Below are 19,720 nucleotides of genomic sequence, written 5' to 3' on the forward strand. Positions count from 1 at the left end.
GGATCACTACCAAGTGTAGCTTTAGGGCCTGATCCCACAAACATTTATACACAAGTAATTTTATTAAGGTGAGTAGCTCCATTTAAGTTACTCATGTGCAAAAGTGACTGGGACCATATTTTGCCCGTATTGAAGATTAAATTGTATATAATTGTATGTAATAGTACATCATTTCAAAGGAATAATAAGTACAAAGCCAGAGCCAATCCACCCTACAATATAATATAGAATTTTAGTTAAAAAGTTTAACTTTGTAGATTGTACCATTTATTTTATTATGTGTAATTATAAGAACATAAGAACAGCCATACAGACCAAAGGTCCATCCAGCCCAGTATCCTGTCTACCAACAGTGGCCAATGCCAGGTGCACCAGAGGGAGTGAACCTAACAAGTAATGAATGATCAAGTGATCTCTCTCCTGCCATCCATCTCCACCCTCTGACAAACAGAGGCTAGGGACACCATTCCTTACCCATCCTGGCTAATAGCCATTAATGGACTTAACCTCCATGAATTTATCTACTTCTCTTTTAAACTCTTCACAACCTCCTCAGGCAAGGAGTTCCACAAGTTGACTGTGTGCTGTGTGGAGAAGAACTTACTTTTATTTGTTTTATACCTGCTGTCCATTAATTTCATTTGGTGACCCCTAGTTCTTATATTATGGGAACAAGTAAATAACTTTTCCTTATTCACTCTCTCCACATCACTCATGATTTTATATACCTCTATCATATCCCCCCTTAGTCTCCTCTTTTCCAAACTGAAAAGTCCTAGCCTCTTTAATCTCTCCTCATATGGGACCCATTCCAAACCCCTAATCATTTTAGTTGCCCTTTTATGAACTTTTTCTAATGCTAGTATATCTTTTTTGAGATAAGGAGACCACATCTGTACGCAGTATTCAAGATGTGGGCGTACCATGGATTTATATAAGGGCAATAAGATATTCTCCATCTTATTCTCTATCCCTTTTTGAATGATTCCTAACATCCTGTTTGCTTTTTTGACTGCCGCTGCACACTGCGTGGACATCTTCAGAGAACTATCCACGATGATTCCAAGATCTCTTTCCTGATTAGTTGTAGCTAAATTAGCTCCCATCATATTGTATGTATAGTTGGGGTTATTTTTTCCAATGTGCATTACTTTACATTTATCCACATTAAATTTCATTTGCCATTTGGTTGCCCAATCACTTAATTTTGTGAGATCTTTTTGAAGTTCTTCACAGTCTGTTTTGGTCTTAACTATCTTGAGCAGTTTAGTATCATCTGCAAACTTTGCCACTTCACTGTTTACCCCTTTCTCCAGATCATTTATTAATAAGTTGAATAGTATTGGTCCTAAGACTGAACCTTGGGGAACACCACTAGTTACCCCTCTCCATTCTGAAAATTTACCATTTATTCCTACACTTTGTTCCCTGTCTTTTAACCAGTTCTCAATCCATGAAACGATCTCCCCTCTTATCCCATGACAACTTAATTTACGTAAGAGCCTTTGGTGAAGGAAGGACCTTGTCAAAGGCTTTCTGGAAATCTAAGTCCACTGGATCCCCCTTGTCCACATGTTTGTTGACCCCTTCAAAGAACTCTAATAGATTAGTAAGACATGATTTCCCTTTACAGAAATCATGTTGACTTTTGCCCACAAGTTGTATTCTTCTATGTGTCTGACAATTTTATTCTTTACTATTGTTTTAACTAATTTGCCCGGTACTGACGTTAGACTTACCGGTCTGTAATTGCCGGGATCACCTCTAGAGCCCTTTTTAAATATTGGCGTTACATTAGCTACCTTCCAGTCATTATATTACTCAATGTCAGCATACTTCAGTTTTGGCTGCATTTTATTAATTGCTTATACAACCATACAAATATTATTGCTATAGTTGCCATTGCTATATGAATATATAGTTATATTTTTAACCATTTTTAATAATGTAACAATGCCAACATTTATCTAATTTTTGGAAATGTTTTGTATCTCTCCCTCACCCCCATTTACAGTCAGCAGTATATTTAGAGGCACATGACATTTAGAGGCTGCTTATTTTTAAATATACAGCAGACCTAAATGTATAGCTTACTTGCAGTGTTCTCAAACATTTTCATAAGGTGCTTATAGCAGAGTGTCTCATAGACCCCCTCCCCTCCTAGTGGCCATCTCATAGCAACCTTCTGGCAACTACAGCGGATGCTTACATAAAAAAAGTAATATTAGACTGGACCAGGTACCGGCACTGCTTATTCTGAAGCATGAGGTAGATTTGGAGCTACAGAAGGAATCAATTGGCAGATTAAAGGTGGGACAATTCAAAGAGGATCGGAGTCACGTTTATTGTTAATAGGGGCCTGATCCAAAACCCATGGAATTCAATGGGATTCTTCTAGCTGACTTCCATAGGCTTTGGATCAGACCATACAAATTTAGGGGAACAAATCAAGACATTGCTAAAAATACATTTTTTTATCTTTTAATACTGTTTTGTAGCTGGAAATGAGGACAGCTAGCACCATGTGACCACCCAACTCTATACAGACCATCACCACTGTGATGAACATGGTATAAGGATCTGAACAGAAGGGCTCAACGGACTACCAGTAGTCAACTGTAATACTAATATCAGTGGTAACCCATATTTGTATGGAATTTTTCAAAAATTATTCATGTTCCAGTATGCAAAATTCATATTCTACACTAGTTTATTACATTATCTATTATATCTTTAAGATGCATACCAAATGTAAAATATGTTATAAAGCAGCTAAAGTCTAAAATATACTTATTTTAATTCTCTCATGAAAAGTTTGGTTTGAATATTATGCCTTTTATTACCAAGGTAGCATAGCATAGTTTTCACACTTTCACCAAAAGATTAGCAGTCTTTGCACTGTATAAAGACCTTTCTTTGTTAATTTCTGAATACCACTTTAAAAGTGAAGAACACAAAATAGATTTTCACATCACTGATTACACTAATTAATTCCTGATAGTTTAGCAGCTAAAGAATCTGCTGCCTAGGAAAAACTGTTTGCTAAATCACAGTTACTGAATATTAAAAAACCTAAACCTTTTGCATAAGCATATTTAGAGCCTTTTCGAAGCCCTTTGTTACCACAGCACAAACTGCAAAACCTTCTGCCACTTCTACACATAGTATGAACACAGACTGGACTCCTATACTGAAAATTCAGAGATATAACACAGTGTAGGACAACGCAGTATCTTAAAATCCAAAATGGTACCATGCAAAGTTTTAAGAACACTCATAATGAAATCTAGTAGATCCTTATTAAATAAAGTTTAAGAGCAAACATTCAATGTAAAAAAAAGAAGTCTTTTGTGTAGCAATTTTTTAAAAATGTACTTTGACTAAAGAACACCAATTTTTATTTTAAAATCTACTTTATTTAGTTTTATTAAAAACAGATACTGAGGATATTTTGTACAGTATGCCATGAGATACTAATTGTCTATATAAACCTACAATAGAAAAGTGCATTTTTCCCCAGATGAAATTAGATAGAAAATATTACACAATCATGGAAATAAGTAGAAATACTTACCTTCTTTCCATTCGAAAATATCTTTTGAAGATAAAATAGACCTGATGGTGGAATGAAAACAAAACTGAGGTATATAACTCAAAAAACACATACCAAAAAAACCCACAACTGCCTCCGTAAAGAATGCATATTTCTAAACTTCTGTGCCTCTCTCCCACTCCTACTATTAAATGATAAGGACTCTATCTCAAAATACAAGTTAAAATACTCTCCTGTATCCTAACTGTCAGAACCGACATACTGTATAAATGCTACCTATTGTTTCAGAAGTCATGCATCCCGCTGTACGAAATTATGGCCAGTTCCCAAGTGAAGATTTGTTACCAGAACAGCTTCTCAAGGCGTAATGAGAGCAGATTCAGAAGCACTGTGTTTCCCAGCTTGTTAAAAGAAGTTATTTTCAGTAAGAGATTTCCAATGATCAGCACATATTTTTCAGAGCATACACATATCATGGTTTAATTGCTGAAGAGGGGAAAATATCCTGTTAGTGCTACATACAGTTGTTTTTACTGGCAATGGTGGGCATTTTAAAAATCAAATATTTAAGTAACGCAACCATGACCAGCAATTCCAGAAAAGGCTTTTTAACCTGAAAACTATTTAACTATTCAAATAAGGCACAAAACCCATATTGGCTTAATTTATGAAAGCACTGCTATTGCTTTCATAGTGCGGATTCTCCACACTGTTAATCATTTGCTGCAGTCTTTGTGCAAAAGTATACGGTATAAACAAATTAGTAACATAATGCCAACCAGTACTCAGGAGCTAAACAAAATCATGGAGAATCACTCATACTTTAAAACACACTTACAACGCAAATTTTTAACAATGTATATAGATTTTCCTGTGTTTTCAAAGTTAAAAGTACCCAAGATTGAGGCATATACTAAGACATTTTTGTTCCAGTGTGATACTGATCCAATACCAGACATGATGACACACGATGGGCATTAAAACCACACTGTCAGCCTTAGTAAATTAGGAAAATTAGGTATCATTTGATGATATTCTATTGTTGCTATTGTAATCACAGTAATTTTCACTGGTAATGGTGCTTCGTGATGAAGTGCGGTTCTCACAGGAAAATTGTGAAAGGTATCGAAAGATTCAGAATGTAGCATCTGGTTTTAAAAGCTCTTCAGATTCAAATTGGCGTTTTACTTTATCTTGAAAATTTATTAGAGATTCAGATCATGCCGGTTTAAATGGAAAGGTGAAAGCAGGGTAATTTCATTCTATGAATTATTCAGTTTCAGACTGGTGAAATTGCCATCCATGAACTGATTCTCTGACAGTCTCTTTTGCAGAACCTCCATTACGCTTGTCATTTTTATTTCTTTATCTACGATCTTTCTCTCAGTTACTGAGCTTGTCCCTTAGGGCTCTGCTTCACAAACCAAGTATTTCAAATTGGCAATAACCTAAATGTGTTGCTGTCTCAAATCACAGTCTCCACAGGCTGTCTTTTCCAAATCATTAAAAACCACATCCATGAGATTGTCTGTTAGGCTCTTCGATTAGACGAATTTAAAAAAAAAAACAGAAAAGAAAAAGAGGGCGGCATCATATAGAAAAAAAGAGTTATGTTCCTGTAACAGCCCAGAAGATAAAGTGATGCTTTGTGCTTCCTCCTTTGTTGTCAGTGTAACCCATTCTAGCTGCATAGCATCACGCAGAAAGAAACAACTGTTAAAGCAGGCTGACTTAGTGCCCTGATTTCCAGCTAGAGCAGATAAGGACTGCATTACAGACAGACTAATCCACACAAATATACACTTAGAAACCAAGCACAATTAATAGCTGCTTACAGGGAAAGAAGGGGAAAAAAAAGAAGCAATTGGATAACCGAAAGTGGAGTGTTTCATTCTCACAGGCTCCAACTGACACAGATTGCAATCCCAGAGACTCTCCACTTGATGGCTGGTTGTGTCATTGCTAGTCGACTGCTGCCCTGTATCCAGAAGGACTGGGATTGATTTAGGTCAGCGAGTCTGGTTTCTTGTTTGAGCTTTGCTCTAACTGCTGCAGTTTCTTACAATCGATCTATAATGCCAATATTATATGTGACCCTTGGCTCGTTTAGACAGCTTCAGCAGTGAAGTGGCTGCAAAGGCCCCAATCAGACAGTGAGAAGTGCCGCCTCCTTTGTCCTATTCTTGCAGGTATATCACCGTGGTATAAAAAACTATTAGTAAACAAGGTGGGAAACCAGTTGTTCTTCATCAGAGGCAATTTGGGTATCAGGCTCCGAGCAGTAGCTGCTCAGCTGAAAACGCTGCCAAGTTAGAAGCCAATGTGCACATCCAGGCTGTATGTCTGCTCTTATGCTAACAAAAGTAAATTTCCCTCATATAAAAAAAAGATCGAAGAATAAAAAACCTATGTTGCTTTGTGCCCAGTTCTATGCGTCTGCTTTGCCGCACTGCGACTAGAAAACTGCAGCACTAAGAGCTCTGGCAGTTGCGATAATGTAGAAAGCAGCAGCTCTGTGACACAGCAGTCAGCTGACTTGCAGTGTTATCATTCAGTGTCCTCTATAGGATAAGGCCAGTTTCTAAGGTAGCACCAGAAGGATGACCTTGCATACAAAAATTGGACTAGAAAAGGTAGCTACACTCAGATACACCTGGCAGTGATTTTTGGTGCCATTTTCCATCTACATAGTTTTCAGCAGTTTCACGGGGGTTTTGAATTTTTTTTTTAAAATGCCTTACAAGAATGGAATATGTCTATTGGATAGTTAACCTCCTGTCATCAAAATAAGCAATATGATAAGCTATTGTTAATGACAACAGTTGCTATGACTAAGTACAGTGTTACAAATGAACTAAAAATGCTGAATTGTAAGTCATGTGCCTACAAAAAAGGTGAGGTTTATCTATGGAAGTATCTTGCCTGAATATGAACATGAACATGTCTCTGGCGCTTATATACTCTGGGGTTTAGTGCCTTAGAAATATGAGCCAAAATTTGGGAAGATATGTGCTTGAAGTTAGATCCCCATTTAGGCATCTAAATAAATGACCTGATTTTCATAGGTGCTGCTGATCGTTATGCAGCTCCCAACTGAAGTCAGTCAGAGCTGTTGGGTGCACAACACTATTGATAATCAGGACACTTGTTCAGGTACCTAAACAGGGACTTCCGGGGGAGAATTTCAAAGGTACGCGTGGCAACTGGGTGGCTAACTTCCATTCAAACTCGATGGGAGTCAAGTATCTAACTGCTATTTGTGCCTTTGAAATTCTTCCCCTAGGATCCTACATGTAGGCATTCATCTTTGAAAATCTTGGCCACATATAATTCTAAATTATTCTTATAGCTATGGCAGTTCCATTAGAAATGGTTATAACACAATTAACTCATCATCTGTCTTAAAAAATAGTGAAGTCCTACAAAAAAGCATGTATATTGTATGGTCTAAACGCACTCGCTTAGGCCAGGGCTAAATTTTCCCCTACTTTTCTACTGTATGCTGTGCATCTCAGTGAGCCACTAATGTCAATGAAAAGTACTTATAAAGGTGTTACCCTGGGGTTTAACACCACTGAGGGCTTGTCTACATGGTGCCAGCAAAGCGCACTGGGGGGGGTATGATTTGTAAAGTTGCACTCTTAACGCCTGATGTGGACCTAATGGTGCATTCTAAGAAAGTACCTACTTCACATTAACGTAGTCAGGACTATGTTAATGTGAACTGGGTCCCTTTTAGAGCACACCAACAGGGCCTATACAGTGAAATTAGAGCACAGCACGTTAGTGCTCTTTACCAATCACATCTCTCTAGCCCACTTTGCGATGCCATGCAGACAAGCCCTAAACTAAGCAAAGCAATTGCTATAAACTAGGTTGGTATTAATAGTAATAACTATCATCATATTGAATTAGTTCAGTATTTTAGTGGAAGCAATATGGAATTATACTATAACAATTTGCACCAAAAACTGAATAAACTGTATTAAAATAACAATATTAAAAGCTTTGTTGTGACTTCTAAGCCACAGCTTGTGTTGGGAGAGGAATGGAAGGCATGATGCCCAGCTCTCCCTGATGCACATAGGGCAGACATCCACTGCTACCCTGCTTTGGGGGGTGAGGCATGTGTCCCGATGCATGACCAGATAATGAAGGGGAAACGGGGCCATCATCCTACTTCCTCCCTAACCATTTTAGGGTGATTAATGTCCCAGAGGGCACTAAGAAAGAACGGTTCTGTACTTAGGAAAATACAAGAACTCCAATAGTAACCAGCCCCTATACATGTGGCAGAAAAGTGAGGAAGCTTCTTGTGCCTCCACCCTTTCCCCTGTGCAGGGCTATCCTGAACTAGTTTTTACTGTGTCTCAGTAATGCCCCATATGGTATTTAAGATTGCCTTTTCATTTACTGTTGTGAGACCCCTAACACTTGGAGAAGCATAAAGCAAAAAGAAGCAAGTTAGAATCATAGGGTTGGAAGGGACCTCAGGAGGTCAACTAGTCCAACCCCCTGCTCAAAGCAGGACCAATCTCCGGACAGATTTTTGCCCCAGATCCCTAAATGGCCCCCTCAAGAATTGAACTCACAACCCTGGGTTTAGCAGGCCAAAGGATATCAGTCTGTGGAGCTGTTGGATGAGTAGTACACTCTGTCAAATGGCACTTGGTCCCAAGAGTTGGCATCTACACAGTCCCTTCTCAGAAGCGTACACCAGAAATGTTAAGCACGTTTGCCTGGCGGCCTCAGATACTATTTGTTCCTTGCCCTGAGATACCCTCCTCTTACATTTGCTCAGGGGATCCCTCTTCCATTGGGCTTCTCCCGAGGCTGAAGTGGCTCCCTTTTGCCCTCTCTTGGCCCTTCCACCATTAGGTCGGTGGGAAAAGGGAAGCATTTTTCTCTTCCGCTGCAGCCACCAGCTCTACTGAGCTGGCTTTAGATATAGCATACACTAGCTAAGGAACACTCTGAAGCATAGGCACTGAGTTTTCTTTTTTCCCGGGGATGGTCCACCCCAAGACTTAGCTCCCACTCCACTCCTTCTGCTAAGGCCCCGCCCTCACTGTGCCCCCTCCGCCAAGGCCCTGCCTTTGCTCTGTCTCTTCCTGCCCCGCTCCAACCCTCCCCCAAGGCACCACCCACCTGCTGCTCGCTGCTCTCCGCCCTCCCCAAAGCACCTCCCCCAGCCACCAAACAACTTTTGCTGGTGGGTGCAAAGCACCCACTATTTTTTTTCCATGGGTGCTCCAGCCCCAGATCACGTATGGAGTTGGCGCCTATGCTCTGAAGTGTTTCCCCAATCCTGCTGCTTTATTTCAGTGAGAGGATAGACAGATGCACCCTATTCCCCAAAAAGAAGAACAGGAGGACTTGTGGCACCTTAGAGACTAACAAATTTAAATTTGTTAGTCTCTAAGGTGCCACAAGTCCTCCTGTTCTTCTTTTTGCGGATACAGACTAACACGGCTGCTACTCTGAAACCTATTCCCCAAAGTTCCTGTCGGAATTGAGGATTGATCCTGAAGACCATGCTGGTAGAATGGTGAAAGAAGTTAGTGGGCCGTAGCACAATGAGGGCGTAAGTCCTGGGGAGTCACTGAAAGTGAGCTGAGTATGAAATGCAGGGCTGTGCAAATCCCACTGACCCAGATTCAGGAACCTTTCTGAAATCTATGTTGGCTTATATAGACCTTTCAAACAGCCCTGCTTTTTGTTTATTTAGTTATAAATATTGCTGAAGAATAATGAACTTTCCAACAATGTGTACACAGTTCCTTAATCAGGCATGTTAAAAAATAATATCTTTGGTTGCCTTAAAATATTTTTGCAGAAGGTGCATAGTTCAAACTACAGCAGACCCTCAGATTTCCAAACACCTCGGGCACGGAAGTTGTTCATAACTCTGGTAACTCGGAACAAAATGTTCTGGTTGTTCTTTCAAAAGTTTACAAATGAACATTGATTTTATACAGCTTTGAAACTTTACTATGTAGAAGAAAAATGCTGCTTTTAACGGTCTTAATTTAAATGAAACAAGCATAGAACGTTTTCTTATCTTGTCACTTTTTTTTTTACACTTTTCCTTTATTTTTTTAGTAGTTTACGTTTAACACAGTACTGTATTTGCCTTTTTTTTTTTTGTCTTTGCTGCTGCTTCATTGCGTACTTGCGGTTCCAAATGAGGTGTATGGTTGACCAGTCAATTTGTAACTTGGGTGTTCATAACTCTGAGATTCTACTGTATTGAGTAGTTTCTGGCCAAATTTTTTATTATATATTTAAACTAGGACATTATTGATCTACGGTTTGGAAACAGTCACTGAAATATTGAAAGTTTCACATTTTTTGGCCATTCAGCAAGTCAGTGAATAGGACAAATCAATTTTTTAAACAGAAAACTGCATCCAGGCTCATAAACTTGTATGCTAAGATTTAGGCCAACACAATTTGAAACAGCTGATGTATTATACTGAAAATGTGATCCAGTGATATTAAAGGGGAAGCCCTGACAGGCACTTAACTCTAGTACTGCTGACAAGATGCAGTACTACAATTTGTTTTTAAGGCATAACCAAAAAGATTTATATTTTATGTGAAATGATGAACTCAGAACACTTTGCAACTCTTTTTGATGTTGTCTCCACTTCCCCTTCTCCCCTACAAACATATAATTCCATTGTAACGCAGCATTTATTCATCTGCTATTATTTTAAAGGTTTACAGTGATTTCTTCACAGTGGGGAGGAAAAACAGGACAAAGTATACACAACAACAGAAGTATCCAATTTGGAGCTATTATACAAAAAAACAGTGCAAAATAAAAGGTTTCAGAGTGTCTCTGTAAATTATTAAGACAAGGGTTTATATTCATGTTCTATGCACTTTTGTTTGTTTACTCAGTTGCTACAGATGTGGCTGTATTAGAGCATTAGCTTCTTATCTTTAAACTCACATTGGCAGAGGCCAGCATGGTCGGTATTTTCTAGAACTTGTCAAGATTTTTTCAGCGTGATGGAGTATACCAACTCTACACTGAACCAGCAACAGTTAATGAGGTGCTCTGGGCCCACTCAGCCCTGTCCCACTACACCTGCACTCACTGTCAGGTAATGAAGGGGCAGTTAAAAGGGGAGGATGGCAGCTCAATAGCTGGCTGACTAGGGAGGAGAACAGACCTTTAAGAAAAGACCAGCCCAGAACCTCTTCAGAGACTGATGACTGCTAGAGCCCTCTGGAAGAAGGTAGGCCTGCACCAGGACTATTGAGTGGGTTTTTTGTTTTGTTTTTTTGAGTAAAGCAAAGAAGTAGTCCCAAAAACAGCTTTTGGGGCTGTCTAGGACAGCCTCTGGCACTCAAGGACTATTGGTGTCTCTGTGCTGTCTGGGACAGGCCTGAGAGGCCTAACAAGACTGTTGCATAGAATCCTTTCCCAAAGGTGGGGTGTGGGAAACTACCTCAATAAATGCAGTGGACTTTGCATCCTACTCAAATCTGCCCTGATGTTTGTCTTGGACCCTGAAGAGCATGGTCACATTTGGATAAAATCTGTGTCAGAAAATGCCTATTAAAACTGAAACTCTTTGTAGGAAAGAGACTGTTTCAACACATTTCCCATTTTGAGTCTTTTTTTAAGTTTTGAAATTGTCAAGATGTCCCTTTTGACATTTTCTAAACTAAAAAGTTCCATTTATTTAGGTCAAAACAATCTGTTTACAGTTTTAAGCTAATTTTATAGCAAAATAAAATGTAGAAGGTTGACATCAAAATGAAATGTTTCATTTGGTACAATCAGAAATTTATTTTTCAGATTTCCAGTTCACAAAATTTGAGATTATGACTTCCTTCCAATTGAGGATGGGAAAATTTTTCAAAAAAAATCTCATTCTTATGGAAAGGAAAAGTCGTTTGCCTCCCAGCTCTAGTATCCTCACCCAGTTTTGCCCATATATAGCATTTCTTCCATAGGTTCTCCCATGTACAATATACCTTGTTTCTCCCCTTTTTATAGCTACCCCAAATTGTTTTCTCATTATTCCTTCCACCAGTGCTGTTCTTCTCAACAAATGTGAATACTGTATTATCCAAAGCATAAACAAAGGCTGACAAACAGAGGTCCCAGTGGATAATCTTATATATTACTCCATGATTAGACGTTCTCAGATTTATCAAATGCCGCATCAAAATAAGGTAAAAAAATCATAATATCCCTAATTTGACCCTGTCTGTCCGACCATCCTGAGTGAATCGCTGTTTACTGTCACAGGGAGGTTGGATAACTCTTCGTTCACCTCAAAAAAGCAGCATCTTGTGGTATGTACTGAACATATCTGAGAAACCCTAGGGATGACCAGCTATGACATGCCACGGACAAAGACATCTCATTTGCCTTTCCCTTCACTGATACTCATGCTACATGCCATGTAGCAATCAACACTACAACTTTCTTTCACATTTCAGATCAGCAATTTCCATTGCTGTTGTGTTCTCGCATGCATGGTGTTTTACATAAAATATTTTTATTTAATTTTTATACTAACATTTTTATTTTTAACAACCAGCTTTGTTTATACTTGGATTACTTACATGAAAGATTATCCACATAATTATCAAAGTTGAAAAAGATACATATTCTGAAGGAGTGTAATCTCTTTATTAGTTTATGAACTCTAGGTCCCACAGGGAGAGTCACAAATTCACATTGTCCCCCTGATTTCACATTTAGGTCTCTGCATTAGCTATAAATGTGTAAAACAACAGAAGTAGAGAGCTCCTATTCTATGCATCTGAAGAGTCATAGGCATTATTTTCTTTCACCATATGTTTGAAGTAACTTTCACTCAACCAATTCGATCTTGATGCAATTGTTTCAGAAGGGTTAAGAAATACAAAGCTTCTCTTTCACCTCTGGCACAAGCATTAGGTTTTTGATCAACCCAATTCTGCACTTAAGCCTTGATTTTTTTCACCCCATCAGATATTGAACTGTGCTTTCACACTGCCATTTTTATATACTTTCTTGGCCAAATTCAAAGGCCCTTACTCGACTGTTATTCAGTTATTACAAATTCCTGCTCAGTGGGAGTAAGTGACCCAGGATTTGGTTACTTTTATAACCTTTGTCTAAGTAAAATGTATGGAAACTCCAGAAAGCACTGGAGGGTGGTATATAGTGTAGTGTATTGGTGTTCCAGGCAGACCATTTACTAGAAAGGTGCTCTACAACATCTTCATATATTTTAAAACAACATTTCTCCCTCCCTCACCCCCAACCAGGTCCAAGTTTTGCATATTTTTTACATCAGGCCAGAAAGAAGAAAGGTGGCCTAATACTGAAATGGAAATTACATCCATACACTGCCGCCCCATCCCTGTATGGCTCTGGAGCCCCCTCCCATTCAGCCCCTGGCTCAATGCTGTCACCTCACTAGCTCTTGAGCCTGTGCCCCAGTCTGTCCCCCTCATTAGCCCTTCTGAACCCCAGCAGCCCCATGAGCCCCACTCTGCCTCCTAACCTGGCTCCACAGGCAGGCCACAGTTACTGCTAGTCAGCCAGCTGTTCTGGAACCACAGCAACTTTGGGTGGGCGAAAGGCAGAACTGCAGCACTTCTTGGGCGGAATGTATTTTCTGCAGGGGGAAAAAAATTCTGCACCAGACATGAATTCTGCACGTGCTCAGTGGTGCAGAATTCCCCGAGGAGTAAACTAAGTCATGGTAGCAAAATGAAGTCTTATACACAAAGTTGCAAAGTGATACTTTAACACTCCTCAGTTGTCTGCCAGTTTTCCACTAAAGATGTATGCTGAATTGAAGAAGCTTGAATAGAATATGTTGAAACAATTGTGAATTTTTTTAAAAAAAAGAAAAAATGGGGAAAGCAGTTTCTCAGAAAAGTGAGGTAAAATTGCATCCAGCCATCAATCATAACAAGAATCTTCAAGTAATAAATGTTTTTGAAAGTTGTGTGTTTGGTATTAAAATCCAATTATTTTCATGTTCACCATTATTACACAGTCATCTCTCAAACTGTATTACATGTAAATAAAACTAAATATAAATTATTCAAGCAAGACATAAAACCTATAGACATGTTGCAGTACCTGTTCCAGCATAAAGTATTTCAGTATCTATATCTCTAGTGAACATGGCTTAGCCTCCATATTGAATTGAATATCCTGAACAGAGGAAAAACAATGTTTTTCTAGTTAAGCATTATTAAAGAGCAAACAGTTTTTCTACATGATAGTTTGTCTGTCCTAATCAGCACCAATGTATAAATCATTGTATTTCAGTTCCAGCAGATTGGACAGGTTTTTTTGTTTTTGTCTAAGCTTATGAGGGTACCAAGTAATTACAATTAATACCCAACCCTTTATTTTACTTTGATTTTATTTGGCACTAAGAGAACTTTGAAGATTCCAACTGGAAAAATTCCCCTTGTGTAGGGGGAATCTCTACCATTGCAAACCTGGCAGAGATGGTGTAGCCACTTCCTATGGTGTGTGGCTTTTTTTTTTTTTTTTCCCGCCTGCTTTCATTACTGGGTGGTCATGGACTCATGACTTGTAGTAGGAGTTTTCCTCAGTCACTCTGGATTTCTATTTTGATTCATTTAAAAATGATGAATGGGAAGAAACATACCATTCTGCTTTTGCTGAGATCGAAAATATTTAATTACTAATCCATACATTTATGCAATGTTTAAAAATAGATGTTCCTGAAAGTATGCTACAGTCTATTGGCTAGATCTTCAGACGGTGTAAATTAGCATTCTACAACTCAGTTACTCCAACTTAACACCAGTTGATCTGGGCCTGATCATGTCACCCTTACATGAGAAGCCCTTTGAAGTGAGTCTACCCATAGCAGTCATACACTTTCTCAGGGTTCCCAGGACTGAGAGTCCCCATGTTACCCACCCTCCCCTGCCTTCAGCAAGAGGGAATCTGTCTTGTGGTGGCTGGGTGTCAGCACCTGTACACCACCAATCTTTCAACGACTCTACCAACCCTACTTTGCTTTGCAGGTTAATAGGAGGTGTGTCCCAATCTATGACCATCCTCGAAGAGCATTCCCCTATAGCATCCAGTCCCTATCACTGGACACTCTCAGTAATTACCAGGTTGGCTACTCTAGCATAAATACACCTGCTTGTTTGATTCAGCTGGGTATCCACTCCAATGTAACAACACAACTCTAATCTATTTTATAGTGAAAACAAAATTATGAAAGTGAACAAGGGTAATAAAAACAGGTTACACATAAAAGTATAATATGTTTTCTAGAGATTAAAACTTAATAGGCTACAATCCATGTCTAACATAGTCTTACCTCACCTAAGCCTTTTCTGCAGTGTTTCAATCCAGCTAGGTTGAGATCCTGTTTACATGGATGTAACTGCACTGCCCAGTTACCCCCCTCAAGCACAAGATAAAAGAGGAGACTGGGGCCTTGGTTCTTACAAACTAAAGCTCTCTTCCTCCCCACCCCCCAGAGTCAGGTCGACTCCCTGGGATTCAGACTCTGTGCTCTCCCCAGTTGAGTTCACATTCCCCCCCCCCCCCCACACACACACACACACATCCCTTATCAACCTGTTTTTCCTGTTGACTTTTTATATGCAAATGGCACTTGGAGCATTGTAAAGCCAACACAAAGCATTTCCAATCAGAGACTTAGGCAGATAGGTGATTCCATCACTTTGTCTGGCAAAGGCTGCTTGTCAACCCTACCTGGGATACAGATTCTAAACATATTTCCAGTACATACCTACATCTTTATATCCCCCATACATACATCACAAAACCATTAGGAGGATCAGTATGATCTAAGCTTCCATTAGACACTTTGCAGGACTCTTTCTGGGTAAATATTATGAAAGCAGTGTGTTAGGAGTTGCTGTTACAGAAGAGTGACCCCTTTGCCAGTTGGCACTAAAGCATTCTTAGGATCACATAGGATTCTTAAAAATTGCAGGATCAGGTCCTATTATAGTGTTACTGCTTTATATATGACGTGGGGCCAGATTCTGACACCTTTACTCATGCTGAGCATCACACCTTGAATACTAGCCAATGTGAATAATGGTATTCAAATCTGGCCCTTCATGGTTTTTAAATAAAACAAAACAAAAAAATTAAACAACAAAACAAGCCTTTCAAATGGCTATAAACGTAGTTTGAGGAGAATTTTGACACTACACCATGAAGCAAATGGAGCTACTTTTGGAGTAAGGTACTACTCATGCATGTGAATACCATAATCTGTTCCTATGTTTCTGCTAAGTGAACCATTTTCACTGAGTTTTTAAATTGTATGTTGAAGAGTCAGGTCTAGGCTACTGGGCCTAAGATGTAGCTGGAGTTGTGCAATAACAACATAGCTGGAGTCGACATACCTCAGGTCGACTTATTGCAGTGTCTACACCAAGCTGGGTGGACGGGAGAAACTTACCTTATGCTTCTCGTTCCGGTGAAGTACCAGAGTCGACAAGTGAGTGATCAGTGGTTGATTTAGTGGGTCTTCACTAGACCCACTAAAATCAACCCCCAGTAGAACAATCGCCATGTGTCAAACCCCAGTAAGCGGAGACAAGCCCGAAGGAAAAGGAGGCCTTCAAACACTCCCAAAAGTGTGTTTATACACACACACACACACACACACACACACACACACAAAACCTATTTTCAAAGGGGGAGATGGGGGTCAAAGAATTTACTGATGAAATTATTGGTGCAATGTGTCATACACATTTGAAAGGGCAACTTGAAATATTGCCACTGAATTCTCAAATGAAGCCCAGCAGATCATGCAGTTACATAAAAAGATTGCATATGCACAGAACGTTTTACCAGCTCTGAGTAACATTGTGCTTTTATGGGTCTCAAATAACCATGCAATTACTCCTTAATAAGTACATGGTAATTATCATGTAGTCATAGAACAAGTACATGCTTCAAGTGTAATTACCATGTAACGTGGTTGGCAACTATGTAACTTTAAATATAATCATGCTTTGTGTAACTTTTAGATCTTTTGGTACAATAATTTGCAAGAAATGCATAACCAAATGACTATTACATGCAAGGTACTGAAAGGTAATTACTAATGGACACTTGTTCTAATTTGTGCATGGATATTTGCATATGCCCAGCTTCTGCATACACAAAATTCTTTCCCCACATGGAACTACATGGTCTCCACATGCAAATATACAAACATAAGTTAGGAATTAAAGGTGTGCATTGGAGTACGCATTTGCACAAGGCAACAGAGGGTCCTGTGGCACCTTTGAGACTAACAGAAGTACTGGGAGCATAAGCTTTCGTGGGTAAGAACCTCACTTCTTCAGATGCAAGATTCTGAAGAAGTGAGGTTCTTACCCACGAAAGCTTATGCTCCCAGTACTTCTGTTAGTCTCAAAGGTGCCACAGGACCCTCTGTTGCTTTTTACAGATTCAGACTAACACGGCTACCCCTCTGATATTTGCACAAGGGTATGCTCAAGGCGTGCTCTCACTTTCAATCTAGTCCTTAACCTTCAATATCTTACTATGTTTTTATGTGTGTGGTTATATAGGCCTTGCAAATTAATTGTTAGATTTATAGACTGGTGAAAATTGTTATAACGTTCTTTTCCCCAGCCAAAACAGCTTTGAGGGAAATAAATTGGCATTTTTTACCACCTCAAATCTAATTCTCTGCTGAAACACATTAAGTGAGTCCCACGTCCTACTAAACTCAGTGGGAATTTTGCCATTCATTTCACCCTGGGGTTGCCCAGATTTCTCCCCCAGTGTTTTTGTTCCCTCAACAGTTTGAAACCTTTTTGGGACAGCAATTGTGAGAGTGCACAAAGGGTCTCTGTGCATGTCTGGAAACACTTATGCCCCTTTCTGGGGAAGTCTTTCTGTCTCAAGGCGTAGGAGAACTGATGGAAATATCTCTGAAAGCACCATTGGCTGCTGATGGCTCCCAAAGTGACATCTCCTTGTGGCCAAGGAACGCAAAGTGGCTTGGGAGTCATTAAGAGACTGCAGTGTCAGTTTTCTCAAATAACAAGAGACTATTATCAAACAGCAAGTCTTCTACACTTGGCTGGATCTATGCCAGAGGTTTGTAATGATGAGGTTAGGGCCATGAGCCTGGACGAGGCATCCAATTAACCAGGGCTGACTGCAATGATGTCTTGGCCACTAAACGGCCCTCTGCAACAAAAGACTTTTACTCCTCCCTGAAGGATTCTGGTAGCTGAGCCACAAATTTGGACAGAGCATCCCAGTTCAGTCATGTTAGACAGAAGCACTTGCTGGTTGGCAATACACATCTGCAAGAAAGAGGCTGATGAGACTTTTTTCTTTCTATCACATCCAGCCTTTTTGCCTGTCTTTAGGTGCAGATTTATATCTCCCCTGCTGCTCTTATTTGCCTCTGTTACAACCAAGGAATGAGGAGATGGATGTGAGAAGAAACATTTGAAACCCTTCATGAGCATAGAGTAGATGGTCAGCATGTTTTGCTATGGGCATTAACATAGACTGGGTATTTCACAGGAACTTAGCAGGCTCTAATATCACTTCATTTATAGGGAGAGCAACTCTCCCAGGAGCTAAGGTCTAGAGGATATCTATTAACTTATGAGTATTTTGAACAAACTCTGCCTGAATACCCAACACTGACACCATCTGTCTTAGGCAGTCCTGACACTATTTGAAGTCCTCCAGCAGTGGAGATGATTAATTGGGTAATTCAGTGTCCTCTGGCAACAAGGATGACAATGGATGCAGACTGTCTTGTGATGGTGCTATCAGAGGGGCTAAGGTTTCAGGTTGCTCCAGCACAGAAGGAGCCCCCATCTCTCTGTGGCTGCAGGATTGGTGGCTCCAGCAGGGGAACTTCCCGGGTGATCTTACCCAAGAGTGGGCAGATGACCAGGACTTAGCCAAATGAAGGATTTCCCAGGGATTTCACGGAGACCGCTGAGGGTAGGGATATAGCATTGATGGGCAGTAGGATCGAGCCGGGAGCCCTTGTCTCTGGTGTGGGAATGGTACCGATCCTGCTACTGACAAAGACTCCCACTGCATTTCAGTGACCTTCAACCACAGAAACATGAGAGGTAAAGAGACGGAGCTGCCTCAGAAATTGATCATGAAGACTCCTCAGTGGGGTCATGGGGCTGGAGGAGCTATTCCTGATGAGCCACCATGCACCTCATATCATCCAACGTCCAACACTTCAGTCCAATCGGTACCAAAGGAACAGCTGTTGGCCCTGAGAATAATAGTACTGGCATCTCGCTCAGAGTTAGCCCCAGGACAGGCACTGGTATCAAAACAAGAGTTGGTACCAGGTCCACAAGATGCACACTGCATTGTAAGCAGCATCCGTACTGAAGACCTCATCTGCATTAGCAACCCTCTCTGTGCTGAGCATAAAGTCTGCTGTGGCACGGGCAATGGTGACCGCAACAATGATACTTCTGTTGCCCATCTAGGGATCGCTGAGAACAGAGGCTAATGCTACTGCAGTCGAATGTTCCTCAATAAGTGGCAAATCAGGAGCAGAGAAGCACAGCAAATCCACTGCTACTTGATATGTGGTCAGTGTGGAAACAGACAGTGCTGACATCTGTCATCAGTACCAGACTCAACGGATACCCCTGAGGTAGTAATGGCATCAACAGTACAGTGTCCACCTAGTCCCTCATCGGCACCGGAGAGTGGGTTGACAGCCCAGTTCTATCTCACCTACCCGAAGACTCACTGTGCTGGTCAGAACTTCCCCTGGAAGGAGAAGAATCTATCCGAGCTCTGAAACAGCCCTAGTTTATTCTGTGGGTTCCCTTCCTCAGGAGACCTGAAGGATAACTATCCCTCTTCCTTTTGGGCAAGAAAACAAGCCCTGTTGAGGCATCCCAGACTGCACCAGGGCTCTTTGAGAGGTCTAATACTCTACATTGGTCCCTGGTGCTGAAGCAGGACCATGGCTTGCTTGAGAAGATGCTGCTTCAACCTCAAATCTCTGGCCACCTGTGTCCTTCCCCCAGCCCCCCAAAAAACGTACGGATGGAGTACCTTTCCTCAATATATCCCTCCCTGAGGCACAAACATTGAGTGTCACTCTTGGGGATAAGCACTGTCCTTCATGTAGAGTAGCTAAC

The 19,720-nt window shown here is 40.3% G+C and overlaps 1 long non-coding RNA gene across 4 annotated transcripts in view; it reads right to left on the reverse strand.

Annotated features, from left to right (window-relative positions):
- LOC122174708 (uncharacterized) overlaps positions 1–19,720 on the reverse strand; it is a 105,322-nt gene that overhangs the window by 67,484 nt on the left and 18,118 nt on the right. For 3 of the 4 annotated variants that reach the window (XR_010597976.1, XR_010597973.1, XR_010597974.1), the window contains exon 4: positions 3,575–3,615. The exons of the other annotated variant lie outside the window; for it this stretch is intronic. This is a non-coding gene — a long non-coding RNA (uncharacterized LOC122174708). The remainder of the gene's footprint in view (positions 1–3,574; positions 3,616–19,720) is intronic. 4 annotated transcript variants of the gene reach the window in all.

The sequence above is a fragment of the Chrysemys picta genome, chromosome 2, assembly GCF_011386835.1.
Source record: "Chrysemys picta bellii isolate R12L10 chromosome 2, ASM1138683v2, whole genome shotgun sequence".
Classification (NCBI taxonomy): domain Eukaryota; kingdom Metazoa; phylum Chordata; order Testudines; family Emydidae; genus Chrysemys; species Chrysemys picta.